At 46.3% G+C, this 14,784-nt stretch overlaps 1 protein-coding gene and 1 long non-coding RNA gene across 2 annotated transcripts in view; one reads left to right on the forward strand and one right to left on the reverse strand.

Moving 5' to 3' along the window:
* LOC125758182 (large subunit GTPase 1 homolog) overlaps window positions 1–14,784 on the reverse strand; it is a gene marked incomplete in the record, with an annotated part of 595,829 nt that overhangs the window by 359,216 nt on the left and 221,829 nt on the right.
* Window positions 601–6,395, forward strand: LOC119391046 (uncharacterized). Its single transcript, XR_005183581.2, has 3 exons — window positions 601–738; window positions 2,798–2,997; window positions 6,266–6,395. It is a non-coding gene; the product is annotated as an uncharacterized LOC119391046 (long non-coding RNA).

The raw sequence follows: 14,784 nt of genomic DNA on the forward strand, positions 1-14,784 counted from the left end.
TTTAACGAGCCTACGCCAGAAAAAAGCTGGGGCCGATAGCCCGTCGTCGCGGTCATGACATGAGCAAGTTGTAAGGACGCTCGAAATACTGGTAAATATTACTTTTATCATTGTTTTAATTCGTCTGTACAGTGGCCCAGTTGCAGAAACAGTGAAGGCCTCATTAAAAAGGGGACCTTAACACATGAAGCCACAACGATCCTGGGTCGTCACAGCAGAACCTGATACATTTTGTGTGCATTTGCCTACCCTAAAAGAAGCAATGAGGACAAACGTGATGCTTGTCAGGGTTGCCTATGCGCTAGAGCCATCCACGCTGGCACTGTTCTGATAGCTCCTTCGTCTTGTGCTCACTGAGGCGGCACCTTCGGCATCTTGAAGACGTTGCAACCATCTTTCTGTGACTGTGACTTTTGCCATACTTTGCATGCAACTACTACAACCCACAACTGCACGCACTTCCCCGATTGCCAGCTCAACTGGCTGGTGACAACAAAATGGGTGCTACCTCATTGCCACCGTTGGTGCAAGCTCCCTATAGAATGCTTCTGTGTCTTGCATGTATACCTGTGACTGAAAAACATTAAGTAAACTATGCTCATCTCACAAATTGGTTGCAGCACTGTGGGGGCTGCAGGGTGGCTTTGCCAGTAGGAAGGGCGGAAATTCCTGAAGATGTATTCATCCATGCTGCATCAGCTGCTTGGTGTTTTCATGGCATCTCTGCACATGTGCTGGGTAAGTAAAGTAAGCTGGTAGCAGAACAGGGAAAACGAAAACATGACAGCAACGACTTGAAGCGCGTGCCTTTCACGTCGAATTATCAAGTTGTCATCGTGCACTGTGTGGCCTGTAATTTTTAAGGAAAGAAGATTACTTTTTAAGGGCTCGTTTTTCTTTGTTAGACACAATATTAATGGGAAACTAACAGACAGCAATGCCAAGGAAAGTATAGGGGGTGTTATTTGTAGTAATTAGAATAAAAATGTGAAGAATGTAAAGTGGACGGAAAGATACTTGCCGCCGGCAGAGACCGAACCTGCGACCTTCGAATAACGCGTCCTATGCTCTACCACTGGGCTACGGCGGCGGTCATCTCCCCGTCCACTTTATAGGGTATATATGTGAATTGAAACTTAAGAGTGTCAGTCAGCGCCAGTCGCAGCCATGGCGGCGAGTGTGGAACACTCTTTTTTTTTCTGCCTTTTTGGCGTCACGTAGCACGTTATCTATTTACCGAGCAGGCAGCTGACCAATAATCCCTCGCATACTACTTGAAGGCATCATGTCTGCCAGAACGAGACCCTCGCTATGAATGAAGGAAGAAGATTACTTTTTAAGGGCTCGTTTTTCTTTGTTAGACACAATATTAATGGGAACTAACAGACAGCAGTGCCAAGGAAAGTATAGGGGGTGTTATTTGTAGTAATTAGAATATAAATGTGAAGAGTGGCACTTTTAAAGTGGCACTTCTATTGCTTACATTTGCATCCTCATGCTTCGACAGCAATGTATTTGTGACTATTTACATTGTTTCCACAATGTACTCTCAAGTTCTTGGTGACAAGGCTTAACACATGTGACTAAACAAACAACTGATCTCAATAATGACAAAACACACCTGATGCTTTGTTCTCAGCGTAACGTGGTTCATAGCTATAGCTGACTTTACCGTTTATTTGTGGCTGATGGTTGGGGCAAGCAGCAAACACGACTTCGGATTGAAGTGGGCGGTCATGGCTGCATGGGCTGTGCCATGTTGCTTCGTAACCACAGTTACTGGTGGTTACATATACAATAAAGGCACACGACGTACATTCGAAACGAGGTTAACATATCGGATATCACTGTGACAAATCATGTGCCAAACAAATGCAAATGTCTCAAGCTTGCTACTTTAAACGGCCGCTAAACCACCCAGAGGTCGAAATTTAGTTGTGGTTTTGCAGTTGTGCATAAGTCTACAACGAACACATAACCATGAGAATTTTTTGAAACTGTGCCGTAATAGTGGAGTTACACGCGTTTGATGATACAGTACAGGCCCTCTCTGGTTTCACTTTTTCCTTCTCTATGCTTCGTTCGTCAGCTCGTCTCTCTTCCTGGCCGAGTGCTCCTCTTCACCATGCCAGGGGGAAGAGCGCCCAGTCTCATAGAATGAAGCGTATATTTACAGGGACCAGATGACGTGTCTAAATGAACCGATTTTCCGAATTAACGGGAGTCAAATTAACGAACTTTTACTGTACAGCAAACAGAACGACTCGATTACACATCATCAGGCATCTTCTGCTAGGATGCATGACATACTGTTTTTTACCTTTAAACGCAATTAAAAAATTTAATCCTACTCAAATTGCGAAAAGCATGCCCTGCAATTCACGGTCTTTATATTTCCGCCAGGATCTATGACACGTTCTGGCCAGTTATCGGTCCCTTTAATGATTAATAAATCTTTGCATATTTTTCAGTGTAGTACCACCATCAGTGTCAACATAAGCCATTTCATAAAGAAGCCGTCCAGAACATTCAGCTAACGTTGCTTGCCTGTCCAGTTAGGGTTGTGGTTGTGCTGGATGAGCTTTTTTTTACATACAGTGCATAGTGAACTAACACGTTCGAAGACAAGCGCAGCTTCAAAACAAAAGAACTAAAATAGAGGTTGCAAATGCAGGGCCTTAACTTTAAGAAGGGATGCCTCAATGTGCCTTCTGGAAAATGGGAGTGTTTCATTTGCTGTAGAAATTCGGCTATCATAATTTACAATTCTAAAGACCTCATCTACGACCTTGTGCAGGTTGATCTTAAGCAGAAAACCAGAAGCGGCAGTGGTCTCCAGTAGAGACCTAAGGACCCCAAGCTCTCTGTGACACAAACAGGAAGGCTACTGTGGTGCATTGAAAACCTGCGCCAGTAGTGCATACCAGTGCACTATGCTGCTGTTTCATCAAGGAGAAAGGAGGTGACCACCCCCAGAGGAACTTCATGCTCTACAGTGTGAGTGCCTGGATGGTTTCGTTTTTGTCCTGTCACACGTGCTGAATAGTGGGTGAGATTCAGCCGGGGTGGCTAGAGGAATAGGGGTGACAAGTGTGGTAATTTCTCTAGCCAGGTAGTGTCGGCTTTTGCACCAGTGCTGTTAGTGGCCCCAAGTGGTGCAGCTGTTCAGAAGTTTCAAAATGGTTGTGGCTGCCGCCACAGACTACTGTAGCTTTGTCACCTCAGTAAATGTTCAGATGCATCAGGAAAAATTCGCTATGTTACTTTCTTCTACAGCTGCCAACATTTTGCATTATACTTGAGTTGTTCCGGGCGTAAGAGCACAAATGAGCCTAGCATAGATTAAATGCTGAAATTTTACTCACGGGAGGCCCTGCATGTATGCTTGGCATTGTTATCATAAGCACCTTGGTTGAGTCAGCACGTATGGTGAAAAATTGGGTATCCGTTGCATCATGGATGCTACATATTCCATTGATCACATCCAGTGAATCAGATGCAGTGGCATACTGGTCAACGGCCTCGTTACAGATAAATGATGCATAAATGGCCATTATTTGCCAAAAAACCATATCAGCACATTCATTGAATAAACCAGGTACAGCATGGACCGCTTATAACAAGTTGCCAGAGTCGCAAATATCTGCACTATAAGCGGTACTGCCCTGTAAACAAAACAACATTTGTGAAAGGCTGTACATCTGGAAAACATGACCAACAGGCACCCGCATGATTCCGACTATCTAGGCATGCAACTTGGGCATAAATTTGCCAATGTTGAAAGGTTAATGTCTGCGGACCTGCAGTGTCGACATAGTGAACGCGGAAACAAAGAAAACAAAAAGAAAGAGTGCCGTAGTGGAAAGCCGCTGACTGACTCTTTCAGACCTCCACATTTATGCGAACTTCGCTGTGGTACCACACTGGCCAGAAAGTATACGTCGAAAGGCTATTGAAATTCCGGGGGCGATGTCCAAAAAACAGTGGCAACCATGAACCACCAATCTAGTGTTGCACATGCACTCCCTAGTTTTTGGTGAAGATTTAAGTCACTCCTAAATGCAACAACTGCAAAACGTTTCATTGACTCGGCACCAAACTGCAACCTTGATTGTCCGCAGACACTAACGACTAGGTAGCTAGTGCTCATTAGGCCTAGCGTGTGGGAGTTTGCCCCAAACAACACGGATATCGGGCGTAGAAGATGTTGCACTCTTGTCCTAAACAGTGGGCAGCAGGTGTGAAACGAAGTTCCGGTCCGCGATCGGGAAAGTCACGCCAACTATCCTGAAAGAGTCTTCCAAGCTTGTAAGTCCACCTGCTGGTGGCAAAGGCAAAAGCTCTGTCGTGTCTCAAAACATTATCACTTGCTGGGGAATAGAGGTCGCACGTACAATATCTCGCTCTACGATGAGACTGTTTTCCCGACAGAAAACCGAAGAGCCAAACAGCAGTTACGTGCACTTCATGCCGACACGGGTGGCCCTTCCGAGCGCAGCACACACACAACAAGCAGCCAGAGCAAAGGGAGCAAAGGCTTTTCTGTTGCCTAGGCAATCACTTCCCCTCCTCACACCATGATGCCCCCCTTGTTTTTCTTTTTTTTTTTTCTTCCACTGTTTCCTGTTCATTCGCTGTGCATCTCATCCTCCATAACGCTGTGGTTCTTCTCGCCCAGGCTGATCCGAAGCGCACTCGCTCCGTGTCTCTGAGAATTTTGCGGCAGCCGCCTTATAGCCGGTGTTTCATGTGGGGGGACTGCACAGTAAGCAGCATGCGTGTATACGTGGTGCTTTATGGGAGGGTATGCTGAATTCAGAAAAAAACTGCATTATAACTGGTCCTGCACTGTAAACGATTGCGTTATAAATGGTGTGAACTGTACATAAATATTTTATACACCTTAGACTGGGGCACATGTTTACATTGAAAAGTTGAAGATACTGGCAAAAAGGAAATATAACTAAACGTAATTTTTTCTTGTAGCCATTTGAAATGTTTCTTCTCGTTCCACAGACAGTCCTTACTGCATTTCGTGGCCTTGGATCACAGGATTCAGTGTTATAATTTTTCTTCCTATGCTGGTTAGGGTTAACCAGATGGTGCACTTACTTGCATTATGACTGCAGCACTAATTCTGTCAACCAAATTTTATTATCGTTCTTCCCTTGTAATGCGCACTCTGAACTTCCCGTCCTGCGATGGCAGTTAGGTTGCCAGATGTCCGTTGCTTTGCTTTGCTTCGTGCTTTGTTTTTTTCTGCATAATTGAGTTTGAAAATTAGTCTGTTATTGTACTCGAGCGGGGTGCTATTCCATGTCATTTCTCTAACAATGATATTACACTGCTGTGTCATAAGCGCCGATTAGGTATTTTCTAGGGGTGTGTTAGAAATTTGTGGATAGGTGGTTAAATATTTCTCTAGTCGATCTTTCTATTGGATATATCGTCAGTGTTCATGAACGCAAGTACTTTTTGGTTTTTCAAGTCTCCAACAGTGTAATAATTTTGATTTCTAATTGCCAGAGTTCACATAATAAATTTGATTTTGTGTAGGGGAAATCACCTATGCTACCATACTCTTCCAGCTCAATTGCAATTCACTTTCTATATGTCTTGAGTATGCCAATAAATTACCTTTGTTTATGATGGTGCTATTATGCTTTTGATAGAGAATGCTCCACATTGTGCAGTTGTATTCAATTTTTTATGACACGAATTGATTAATTCTAAAGCTTGCCGTTCGCTTATGCCTATTTCTGTTTGGTGGGCTGTTTTGGTCTGGCTGGCACAGACCTGCCTACTTGTGTGCTGCTTTTTCAGCTTCATAACTTGCAGCATTTCATGTTACAAAGCTGTTCAAGATGGTATTATTGCAAACTAAAGTTTAAGGGAAGTAAATGCACATGTACACATTACTAAATGCTCATTTAGGGCTTTTACTGGCAATACTGTTTTTGTTAGTATACAGGAGACATTTAATTCAAGGTTTTACGTAATGAGATTTCACCAGATTTACTACACATAAATATGTTCAAAATAGTAAGAAGCACCTAGTTATTTTCTATGCAATAAGCATGCCATTACATTTTTTGCATGCGGTGGAGCTCACTCGTGCTTTTTCCTTTTCTATTCACACAAATACATAAAAAAGCAGTATGTGCATTTCTTTTTCAGCATCATTCTGTGTGTTATTTCTTCTGCATGTGAACTAAGCTGCTTACATGTGCGTCTGACATCATGTGTTTATGATTTATGCATGCAGATGCCTACGGAGAACACCTCAAGGCGCATCCAAGCAACGTCCTGGAGGCACAGCGCCACCAGAATCTCGTTCGCCATTTGGGGGACCTGCTTAAAGTCCTTAAGAAATGATTCCAGTGTGAGGCTTTCAAAACGGCATGAATATTAATTTATTCATTATAAAGTTTTCATTTTTAAAGTCCTGTTGTTGCACATTGTTTTGCACCATCTTTCCATGGGTGAGATACAACTCGTGAAGTGATGGTGCAAGGTCACCTCATTTGAACAGTCAATTGAGGTATGCAAATTGACACAGCTAGAACGTGCTATATAAAACAAGTTTTAGTCCTTGCAGCGGGGCTGGTTTTGAAGAGCATGTAAATTCTGTGTTTATGCGAAGACTAATTTTATTGAATTTTACCAAAAGCTAAATTTTATGCCGTCCTAAGCAGGGAGAGTTTTAGCTGGTGTTTTTTCTATTACATAAAACCCTGCATTATTTCATTGCAGTATGACTGCAGCTTATGATGTCCAGCATATTAATTCAGTAGCTTCTTAACACATTTGTTTCTTCTAAAAGCCTGTTTGCTCATCAAGGCTGTGTCTAGATACCAATCATATTTCACCTTCATGCAACATTGAGAAAGAAATATTCACACGATTTCTACACAGTACAGCTTTACAAACAACGTGAATGCCCAATTGCCTCTTATGTTGCTTTCCACGAGATCTAGGACGTCCATCTGATTTTCGCATTATGCGGTTTTCCGTAAGCTGCTGTTGTCCGCATATTTCCGCACGATATGGCACTTTCCATAAGCTGGGGATGTCCGCATCTTTCCGCATGATATGGCACTTTCCATAAGCTGGGGATGTCCGCATCTTTCCGCACGATACGGCTTGCCGTAAGATGCGGATTCCGCATCATGCGGCTTTCCGTAGTCCAATAATTCCGTATGTATGGATCCGCATATACGGATCGTTTCAGTAGGGGTGCTGCCATCTCGGTAACGGCAGCAAATCTGACGATGAAGCGTCTTGAACAACGCGCTCTCGGGTCATTTTGTCCTGCCCCCAAGACCTTTTTACGTTATGTGGATGACTGCTTCTGCATAATCAAGAAGGAGGCATTGAATGCATTCACCGAGCACCTCAACGACATGAATGCAGCAATCAAGTTTACCGTAGAGGAGGAGCAGCACGGCAAACTTCCTGTCACATGTAGCTGGAATAAGTGGAGCAGAGACCCGAGCTCAATGAGAACACAACATGAACTGTTTATTGCTTTCACACTGCCCCAGCCCTGTTCTCCTCCCTCCCACTTCCGCTCGCAGCAGTAGGTGGCGCTAGTAGCCGGCAGCGCTACAGTTGGTGCAGCACACAGTATCAATTGTCACACTCCTCCCCCTTCAGTTCTTGTCATGGAGAATACCGGTTCACAGGGCGTCTTGTTCGGCCACTTCTTCGCAGTGGAACAGGGCTTCCTCCCGATGGAGTGACTGCTTGTGGCAGCCCAGTTCTGTGGTGGGACTGACTTTGTGGCTGTTCTGACTCAGCAGCAGCTCCTGCAGGCGCCACAGGATCTGTTGCGTGCTGCTCAGCTGGCAGGTCGAGAGGCACAGTGTCTGCAGGTGGCGGTGTCTGTACGAGGTTGGGGCGAATATGGTCTCCATATCTGTGCCACACAGTTCCATCTTGTAACAGAACCTCAGATGAGGCGCACCTTGTAGGACCGCTAACAGAAGCAGGTACCCATGGTGGGCCTGATCGGAAGTTCCTGAACACTGGGGCACCTGGGTCCATTGTTGGCACAATGCGGCAACCCTTGTCCGCATGCAGTTTTTGCTTTATTTGCTTCAATTGAACAGACGATGGAAGACTTGGGCGCATGACATCCAAGGGTGTCTTGATTCGTCTCCCCATGAGCAACTCACACGGCGCACGGCCTGTTACTTCATGAGGCGTTGAACGGCAGTGAAAGAGCACCCTGGCCACTTGTGTCCTGAATTCACCCGGTGTGCTTTTCTTCAGTTTATCTTTGATGGTCTGCACCACCCGCTCTGCAGACCCGTTGGAAGCAGGGTGATAAGGAGGCACCAGCATGCGACGACTGCCCTTCCTGTTCAGGAAGTCAGCGTACTGGATGCTGGTAAATGCTGGCCCATTGTCTGAAACAATGATGCCTGGCAGACCATGCTGAGCAAAGACAGTCCTGAGCACAGAGATTGTGGCCTCTGGAAATGGTGATGGAACAGGGTGAACTTCTACCCATTTGGAAAAAGCATCCACCATCACGAGGAAGTAGTGTCCCATGAATGGACCTCCGAAATCAACATGGATCCTGGACCAGGGCTTGTCAGGAAATGGCCATGGCGTAATTAGTATCCTCTGGACAGACTTCTGGTGCGCTTGGCAAACAGGGCAGCTCCGCACCTGGTTTGTCATGTCATTATCGATTCCAGGCCACCACACATGGGACCTAGCAATCATCTTTGATTTCTCAATTCCAGGGTGGCCAGCATGCAACAGCTTAAGGACTTGGGATTGCAGGGACTTGGGAACGATGACACGGGCTCCCCACAAGAGGCATCCTTCGTGCAGACTAAGTTCATTGGTCCTTGTAGTATAAGGCCCCCAGTATCCACCCTCCGGAAGAGGACTCCCGATCAGGACAGCCTCAGCCACTTATGACAGCATGGAATCTCTTACCGTAGCCCGTCTAATGACTGCAGGTGACAGGACATCAGGGTATGCTTGTTCTAGCATGAAGACATTGGCAGGCGTAGAGTCCTGAACCTCAGTTGAGGGAAGAGGCAGCCGACTGAGCCCATCAGCATGGCCTAGCATACTGCCTGGCTTGTAGACGAGCTTGAATTGATAGCTTGATAGAGTGAGTGCCCACCTGAGGACTCTCGATGATGCCTGGCTTGGCACACCTTGACCTGAGCCAAAAAGTCCTAGCAATGGCTTGTGGTCTGTTCCAGCAGTGAACGGCTGTCCCCACAGGTACTGATGAAATTTGCGCACACCAAAAACTGAAGCAAGGCCTTCCTTGTCAGTCTGACTCTAGTTCCGTTGAGCGGCAAGCATAGTACGTGAAGCAAAAGCTACAGGTCTTTCGGTTCCATCTGTTTCGGTCTGTGCCAAGACTGCACCCACACCATATGGTGACGCGTTGCAACTGACCACAAGCGGTTTCTCAGAAGAGTAGTGGGCCAAAACAGGTGCAGTTGATAAGAGCCTTTTACTTGTGATGAATGCTTCCTATTGCTCTTTCCCCCAGCTCCACCATTCCCCATCACGAAGCAGCTGACGCAAGGGACGCAGTCTTACTGAGATGTTTGGCAAAAGCCGTCTGTAGAAATTAAGCAGGCCAAGATAGCTTTGAAGCTCCTTCACATTCTGTGGCTCGGGCGCATTGATGTTGGTCTCAACCTTCTTGGGGTCGGGCTTTAGACCTTGCTTGCATATAATGTGGCCCAGGTATTCCACTTCGGGAGCGAAGAAAACGCACTTTTCCAGCTTCAAACTAATACCCCTGTCACACAGGGCAACTTAAGTGCACTTTGAGGGAGTGCACTTCGCCGCTAGTGTCATTTGCACGCTGTCACACAGGAATGCTTAGTGACACTCGCTGCAAAGTACACTTGCCGGCAAGTGCGTTCGTTCGCCAAACTCACTTCGCTGCGACGGAGTGTCTAGCCTCGGTAGCAGTGATTTGCAAATAAATACGCTAATGCAAAACGCGGCGATCACGGTATTTTTAAACCATCGTTCTCGTTATTAGGAATACTGCCATGTATTCAAACAAATCATACTACAACAAAAAACCTCGCTACTCTCGCCCTCGGGCAGTTTGCGGTCACGTCCGCTAGGGGGATGCGGGAGCACATGCCGTGCAATGGCCGCGTCCGTCGCGTTGTTTACTTCCTTGCACAGGTGTAGCTCAGTCATTCTTTAATCATTTGCGATGGCGTGTGCCACGGGTGCCACTTCCACGAAGACAACGTGGTCCGACGCAGAGACGCGGGCGCTAGTACACCTTTGGGAGGAGCAAATGAGTGCTGCCAAAACACGCTGCAAACACCCGTCACCACTACGCGTCCCTTCTGCACCGGAGTCCGCCATTTTTGTTTTCGATTCGTCTTTGATATTACACTGTCTTGTCTCCGCTCGCGATGACCAATGATGTTATGCGGTTGCAATATTTACTCCATTTGCGCGCAAAGTTTATTGTAAATTATGTTCATGCTTATAACACGCTGTTAAAAAGCGAGCATTGCCAAAAATAACAAATATACGTTGTGCTGCTAAACCACCAACTGCCACTGCCATCATTTCCAAAGCACACTTCTCTTTCTCGTGTAGCAGCGCGCCGCCAAAGTGACACTCTGTGAGCGTAAGTGCACTCGCTCAAAATGACACTAAATTTGCCAGTGTGACTGTGGTATAAGGCCTACTTCCCGAAGTTTCTGCAAGACAATCGTCAGATTTGCCAAGTGGTCTTTGTCGTTGATGCCTGTAATAACTATGTCATCAAAGTACACAGCTGTTTTCGGCACACCACGAAGCAGAGTTTCCATCTCTCGCTGAAAAATAGCAGGTGCGGCAGAAATGCCAAAAGGTAGGCGCGTATACTGGAAGAGACCCATGTGTGTGTTGATGGTCACGTATTCACGCCTTTCTGCATCCAGGGGTATCTGCTGGTAGGCGTCTCGCAGGTCAAGTTTTGTAAACTTCTGACCTCCCGACATGGCTGCCCACGGCTCTTCAGCACGCGGAACTGGGTAGGTTTCCATGAGTGACACAGCATTGACTGTTTGCTTTAAATCTCCACAAACTCTTATTGTGCCATTTTTTCTCTGAACAGGCACAATCGGCGCTGCCCACTTGGCTGTCTTCACGGAAATGAGAATGTTCTCATGCTGCAACCTCAGGATCTCCTGCATTACGAGGTCAACCAACGCAAACAGCAGTGGGCGTGGTTTACAGAATTTCGGCACTGCATAGGGAGGCACAAGAATTTTGGCAGAAAATCCCCTGAACGTGCCAATGCCTTCTGCAAATACCTCAGGAAAATGAGCAATCAACTCGTGGACAACTTGGTTAATTTGTTCGAATCCTTCGACGCCAATGCCCAAAGCTTGGAACCAGTTGCGCCCAAGCAACGTTAGAGCAGTGCCACTCGCGAGGTACAACGGAAGAACCCGTTCGTGCCCCTTGTACCCGACATTTGCCTTGGCCTTGATTTGCTCGAGCTCCCCATTAAACCCGCGCAAAAATACGTTTGAAGGTTCAAGACTCACTTATGGGAAGGCGCATTGAAACTTGTCTACTGGCATTATGGAGACGCTTGCCCCGGTGTCCAACTCCATCGGAAAAGGCTTCTTAAACATTTCCACGGTGCAAAAGAAAGGCGGCACAGTCGGCTCACCACTTAGGTGCCACATGCCAAAAACGTCAGCATTGCGAGGAACATGAAGCACGTCAGCGTCGTCAACAGCGTTTACCTGCGTGGTACATGTTGATTGTGGCAGTACAGTTCTCGCAGCAGACGCGTTTCCCTTCGCGAATGTCTCGGCCTTCCGCAAATTTCAGACGACTGCCAAGTGCCCCACTTTCCTGCAGTAGTGACACTGCGACTTGCTGTGTCTGCATTGTGACGCTAAATGACCTCAGTCGCCGCATCGGTAACACACCATGCTCTTCGCCGCAGACGATACCCGGTGAGTTGGCAAACCCGGTTAACTACTTGCAGTTGCCTGACACAGTTCACAGGCATCCTTTTTAGTGGCTTCCATCGCCAAGGAAGTTTTCAAGGCGTCCTCGAATGTGAGGTCGGGAATCTCGAGTAGCCGTGTCTGAACCGCTGCACTGTTTATGGCACATACAATTCGGTCTCTTAGCAGATTGTTGAGTTCGGTTCCATAGTTGCAGTGCTCGGACAAACACTTGAGTGCCGCAACAAAGTCGCTGATCGCTTCTCTTTCAAAACGCCCCCTCGAATTGAAGCGAAACCGTTGCACCACGACGGAGGGGGTGTGGGTGTAGTGCCTGCCAAGTACGTCCAGTATCTCGTCGAGCGTTTTCTCTTGGGGCGTTTCCGGCTTTTTAAGGTTACGCAGTAGTGCATAGGTACGACGCCCGCAGCAGCTCAAAAATATTGACCTTTTTGTTTGCTGGCACGACGTCGTTGGCCTCGAAGAACTCTTGGACACGCTCCACGTATGCAGGCCAGGCGTCGCCTTCCCTTTCGAACGCTTTGATCCTACCGAAGGTAGGCATCATTGTTCACGCGGTTCGGTCTTCGTCGCCAGTTGTTACATGTAACCGGAATAAGTGGAGCCGAGACCAGAGCTCAACGAGAACACAACATGAACTGTTTATTGCTTTCACACTGCCCCAGCCCTGTTCTTTTCACTCCAACTTCCGCTCGCAGCATTAAGTGGCACTAGTAGCCGGCGGCGCTACAGCTGGTGCAGCACACAGTATCAATTGTCACATATGTATTCCTAGGTTTCCCAGAATTCATTCCGCGATGTCAAGAAACAGAAGTGACAGACATTATAACGGCCCGTGTAGAGTTATTACGGAACACTGGTATAATTACATGCTGTGGGAATCCTGAAAAAAGCTGTCAGCAGCATTTCTAGAACAGATGATGTCAGCCAATAAATCGCCGAAACACTTTCTCGCTACCGAATGGCCTAGGCGTCACGAGCCTCTGTGGAGAATGCATTTTGCCATCGAGCCGACTTTCCCAACAGAAGCTGCGTCAGCACGGATCATAGTGTCATGGATCGGAACGCACGCGCGAGCACTCTTAATTCAGCAGAATAGTTCTTGGTCCACGCCTGTGACTTTGGCGGCCCCAAGATCAAGCTGTGCATGCTTTGACGCGCTGGCGGTGCGATTGATTGTCAGTGATAGACACCCCCAAACCCGATACTCTGGCGCAGTTTACATCGATTTTATCAGGATGGCGCAGCAAATTTAATTTGGCACCCCTTGGCGCAGCTGGCGCAGGAGTGGAATGAATGCGAACACGTGAAATATTACATGGCACATCAAGCCGTTATTAGAGAAGACAGATTGACAACGAAAGTGAGGATAGCGTTTGACGCTTTGTCATCATCAACGCCAGGAATGTCGTTGAATGAAAACTTCGAAGCTGGAGAAAACCTAAATCCGGATATCCTTGCACTGATAATGAACTTTCAAAAAGACTCAGTTGCAATGACAGCAGACGTGGAAAAGGCATTCTTGCCGATCAACATTCACGAGGAAGATCGCGATGCACCTAGTTTTTTTGTGGTGGAAGAACGAACAGTGCGACTTATCCAAAGAAAACATTGTCGCCTGGAGGATGACTAGAGTGACATTTGGCACCATGCCAGCAAGTTTTTTATTGGCAGCAACAATACAGCATCGCATAAACCAGGAAGTGAAGAACTTTCCAGAAATAGTGGATAAACTTCGAAATTCAATTTACGTTGATGATGTCATGCTAGGAGCAATGCACGAAAATCATGCAAAATGTATATACAGGGACGCAAAAGAAATTTTTCGCCAAGCCGGAATGAACCTTAGAAAATGGACATCAAACAGTGAGGAGATCAAGCAACATTTTGATGAGAATCAAGATGCTGTTCCTACATCATCAAGTGAAGCCAACATTGCAGGAATGGCACGGGACACAGCAGACGATACTTTGTGCTATCCTGTAAAAAAATGGACGACGACAGAATTGAATGCAAGGCTAACAAAGTGAGCAGTGCTTCAAGCAAGTGCAAGAATATTCAACCCACTGGGATTTCTAACGAATTTTGAAGTAAGAGCAAAAATTGCTGGACAACGGCTCTGGAAAACTGGAATTTCTTGGGACAATCCTTTAACAGATGAAGAGGATAAGGTATGGAGAAAATGGTTGGAGGAAATTAAATCTGTTGAGAATATAAAAGTACCAAAGCAGTACGTCAACAACAACAAAAAGCATTCAAGCACAGAACTGCACATTTTCTCCAATGCAAGCCCTGTGGCATATGGCAGTGCAGCCTGCAAGTACTGTCTAACGAAAGTGGAGACAAAGCGACAGCAGTGATTCTCGTGAAAATGAACTTGGCTCCAATGAAGACAGTCAGTCTAGAAAAATTAGAATTTCTAGGAGCAACAATGTCTGTGAGAATGTGGAGTTACATCAAAAGTAACCTGAAACAAGAAATTGACGAGGTGAAGTTTGGAATGATGCTACAATTGTGTTAAGCTGGATAAGGAAAGAAAAAAGGCGTGAAGCATTCGTTGAACACCGCCTACAAGAAATGAGGGATTTACCAGTTGAAAATCAGTGGGGATACGTGAGCAGTACTGAAAATTCGTCTGCCTTTCTTTCTATCCAGAGGTGTCACTGTAGAACAGCTTTCGTCAGCAGAATTTTGATGGAAGGGACCTGAGTGCAGGGTTCATAGCAACGTTGAAGAAAAAAATTAAAGTGTTTTTAAGGACTTTCAAGCACCTAACGAAGAATTTTCAAGGAGCTGAAAC

Source organism: Rhipicephalus sanguineus, chromosome 4 (assembly GCF_013339695.2).
Source record: "Rhipicephalus sanguineus isolate Rsan-2018 chromosome 4, BIME_Rsan_1.4, whole genome shotgun sequence".
Lineage (NCBI taxonomy): Eukaryota > Metazoa > Arthropoda > Arachnida > Ixodida > Ixodidae > Rhipicephalus > Rhipicephalus sanguineus.